The 2,718-nt window shown below is 48.6% G+C and overlaps 1 non-coding gene across 1 annotated transcript; it reads right to left on the minus strand.

Moving 5' to 3' along the window:
- Positions 1–413: 413 nt before the first annotated feature.
- On the minus strand, positions 414–488 carry Trnat-ugu (transfer RNA threonine (anticodon UGU)). Its single transcript has one exon. It is a non-coding gene; the product is annotated as a tRNA-Thr (tRNA).
- Between the last annotated feature and the right edge of the window lie 2,230 nt (positions 489–2,718).

Consider the following 2,718-nt stretch of genomic DNA (forward strand, 5'->3'; position numbering starts at 1 on the left):
CGGACTGAAGCGCCTAGAACCGCTCGGTCACAACGATCGGCTCGTCAGTATTGCCGAGGCTCTCCGGTATCAGCTTCTGTCAATACTGTAGTTGAAGTTGAGACTCATATTTCTCAAGGAAAATTTAATTATATAAGATCTATAGATCACCTACGTCTGCGGTACAGGCAGGGTTTCCCCATTAGATATAAAGCTGATGTACTATTCCAATACCGCGGTGACTCGGCAATACTAACTATTTAAGAAGCAGTGAACTGAAGTTTATGAAGATGGTGTGTGTTCTTTCGGACATATCCGAAAGAACAGATACCATCGGTGACCATGCAGAGCTCTAGAATGAAATTATAATTAAATAAAGACGTTACGCTGTCGGCATGCGTTAATATACATCAACGGGGACAGTTGTAAATGTGTGCCCCGACCGAGACTCGAACCCGGGATCTCCTGCTTACATGGCAGACGCTCTATCCATCTGAGCCACCGAGGGCACTGAGGACAGTGCGACTGCAGGAATTTATTCCTTGCACGCTCCCCGTGGGACCCACATTCCCAACTACATTCGTAGTGCCCCTGCCCATTACAGTCAATACATGCGGCCGACAATTTTACCGAGTCCCGTAAAAGTCATTGACGTCCTTCTGTGCGGATGCACACGTATTGAGCTTACTCTTACGGGACTCGGTAAGATTTTTTTTCCGCGAGTAGTGAATGTAATGGGCAGGGGCACTACTTAACCTAAATTATCCTAAGGACAAACACACACACCCATGCCCGAGGGAGGACTCGAACCTCCGCGGGACCAGCCGTCAGATGGATAGAGCGTCTGCCAATTTCATTGAACTGAAGTTTGTGTTGGGGGGGGGGGGGGGTATTGGACTAATGCAGCACATGCAGCTGTGTTACCTATGCTGTTGCAGTGGTGGAGTCGCCACTACATCTGCCTAGTAAGCGGGAGACCTGGGATCGCCGGCCGGAGTGGCCGAGCGGTTCTAGGCGCTACAGTCTGGAACCGCGCGACCGCGTACATTAATTTGGGAATGTGGGCCTCACGGGGAGCGAGCAACGGATAAATCCCTGCAGTCGCATTATCCTCAGTGCCCTCGGAGGGTCAGATGGATAGAAAATGTGTTCAAATGTGTGACTTAACTGCTAAGGTCATCAGTCCCTAAGCTTACACACTACTTAACCTAAATTATCCTAAGGACAAACACACACACCCATGCCCGAGGGAGGACTCGAACCTCCGCGGGACCAGCCGTCAGATGGATAGAGCGTCTGCCAATTTCATTGAACTGAAGTTTGTGTTGGGGGGGGGGGGGGGGTATTGGACTAATGCAGCACATGCAGCTGTGTTACCTATGCTGTTGCAGTGGTGGAGTCGCCACTACATCTGCCTAGTAAGCGGGAGACCTGGGATCGCCGGCCGGAGTGGCCGAGCGGTTCTAGGCGCTACAGTCTGGAACCGCGCGACCGCTACGGTCGCAGGTTCGAATCCTGCCTCGGGCATGGATGTGTGTGATGTCCTTAGGTTAGTTAGGTTTAAGTAGTTTTAAGTTCTAGGGGACTGATGACCTCAGAAGTAAAGTCCCATAGTGCTCAGAGCCATTTGAATCATTTGAACCTGGACGAAAGGATATTGCGGAGACATGGCTTAGCCACAGTCTCGGTCCAGCACACAGTTTTAATCTTCCAGGCAGTTTTAGTTTTTAATAAATCATTATTGAGAAAAATCAAATTATGGTACTAAGGTGTGTTTCTCAAAATCATTTCACCTCTTTCTTATCCAATAAATTTATTAATATTGTCGGATCGTTAAATGTGTGGAATGGAACTATACCTCTCTCTCCCTCCCTCCCACCCTTCCCCTCTCTCTCTTTCTCTCTCTCTCTCTCTCTCTCTCTCTCTCTCTCTCTCTCTCTCTCCCTCGCTCAATGATAGAAACTGATGAAATGAAGTAAAATTTGTGCCACTGTAGGGTCTTGAACCCCAGTCTCTTCCTTACTATGCAGATGTTTTAGCCGTTACATCACCGTAGCAATAAAGGTAATAACAGCTGCACTGACTAAACCTAGTCCAGTGCCCTCCTTAACACAAACTTCAATTCACGTCTTCAGCCTATTTTCCCGTTCTTAAATCGTCAGTATTGCCGAGCTCTCTGGTATCAGCTTCTGTCAATTTTGTAGATGAAGTTGACACTCATATTTCTCAAGGAAAATTTAATTATATAAAATCTATAGATCACCTAAGTCTGAGGTACAGGCAGGATTTCCCCATTAGATATAAAGCTGATGCAGTATTCAAATTGTCCGCAGCTCTTTGTCTTGCGCCGGCGTTCTCGCTTACCGCGCGTGGAGTTCCGAGTTCTATTGCCCGCATCTCGTGGTCGTGCGGTAGCGTTCTCGCTTCCCACGCCCGGGTTCCCGGGTTCGATTCCCGGCGGGGTCAGGGATTTTCTCTGCCTCGTGATGGCTGGGTGTTGTGTGCTGTCCTTAGGTTAGTTAGGTTTAAGTAGTTCTAAGTTCTAGGGGACTGATGACCATAGAGTTAAGACCCATAGTGCTCAGAGCCATTTGAACCAAGTTCTATTCCCGGCGGGGTCAGGGATTTTCCCTGCCTCGAGATGACTGGGTGTTCTGTCGTCTTCATCATCATCACTCATCCCCATTACGGTATGAGGAAGGCAATGGAAAACCAGCTCCGCTAGGACCTTGCCCAGTC

The sequence above is a fragment of the Schistocerca cancellata genome, chromosome 4 (assembly GCF_023864275.1).
Source record: "Schistocerca cancellata isolate TAMUIC-IGC-003103 chromosome 4, iqSchCanc2.1, whole genome shotgun sequence".
Classification (NCBI taxonomy): domain Eukaryota; kingdom Metazoa; phylum Arthropoda; class Insecta; order Orthoptera; family Acrididae; genus Schistocerca; species Schistocerca cancellata.